The sequence below is a fragment of the Monodelphis domestica genome, chromosome 6 (assembly GCF_027887165.1).
Source record: "Monodelphis domestica isolate mMonDom1 chromosome 6, mMonDom1.pri, whole genome shotgun sequence".
Classification (NCBI taxonomy): domain Eukaryota; kingdom Metazoa; phylum Chordata; class Mammalia; order Didelphimorphia; family Didelphidae; genus Monodelphis; species Monodelphis domestica.
Window position 1 is genome coordinate 9175880 of NC_077232.1, and position 1282 is coordinate 9177161.

A 1282-nucleotide genomic window follows, 5' to 3' on the forward strand; every position below is an offset into this window, starting at 1 on the left:
TCCTCATCAGTGACTTCTCCAGGGGCCTCTGTACCCCAGCACGCACCAACCAGGCAGAGGTCAGAGAGAGAATGACCGCCCTTATGCTCCAGGGGGGAGAGTCACAGGAACCCAGGTATAGAGCAGGAAGAGACTCAGAGGTCGTTCAGGCCAATCCCCCTCCTCCCACTATCTTACAGATAAAGATATCCAGTCTCAGAGCAGGGAAGAGACTGGCCCAAGGTAACAAAGCCTTGTGGTTGTGGAGGTGTTTCAGTCATGCCCAATTCTTCATGACCCCATTTAAGGTTTTCTTGGCAAAGATCTGAAGTGGTTTGCCATTTCCTTCTTTAGCTCATTCTACAGATGAGGAAACTGGGACAAAAGGGGGTAATTGACAAGATTCCAATTCAGATCTGCTGCTGCCAAATCTGAGTGAAGGGGGAATGCCAAGCAATCTGGGCATTGGGGATTTCAGAAGCTGCTCCTCACCCTAGATCCCCCCCCCTTCCACCTCCACTGGAGCCATAGAGGGAGGCAAGATGCCAGGCCCTGGCTCCTGGGTTTTTCCAGGGTGGGGGCTCTTGTGACTCACATCCACCATAAACTAGGTCTGCCTCCAGCCTCTCTGCCTCAACTTCTATCTCTTGCCTGTCTTCTAAACAGGGAAAGGGCAGCTATGAATCCTCTTCTTCAATGGCAGGGTTTGATCCAGCAATCATTTATTAAGTTACAATCTTTAGACAATTGGGGAAACAAAGTAAAAAATGACATGGGTTATGCCCTCAGGGAATTTCCTTCATCTCAGCTGGTGTGTGAGTGTGGACCAATGGAGAGCACAAAATGCAGACCAATAAATAAACCCAGAGTGATTTAAGGGGGGACGGCCACTGGGGCTTCCCGGAGCAGGTGGCACCTCTGCCAAGCCTTGAAAGAAGATGAAAACTCTGAGCTGGAAAGGTGAGATGGGGCTACCTCCCAAGCACTGGGCAGCTTCTGCAGCAGCCCCCCCCCCCCCCCCGTGCCATCTGTGTTCTAGCCAAGCCAGACAACGTTTCCCTCAACTGGACCCATCTTCTCCCATCTCCCCGGTGTTTTCATTCACTCCTAGTGGCCGTTACTCTGCCAAACTCCTTCTCTTCCTTCAAGGCCCAAATTAGACACCCCCCTTCCTCCAGGAAACCTCTCTCCTCCCTCTGAACGCATTGTGTCCTTCCTCATCTTCCTCCCGCTGTGGCCTGGGTCTCCCATCATATTCTCTCTGGAATGATGTTTCCCTGTGTCCATGTTGCCCTTCTCTCCC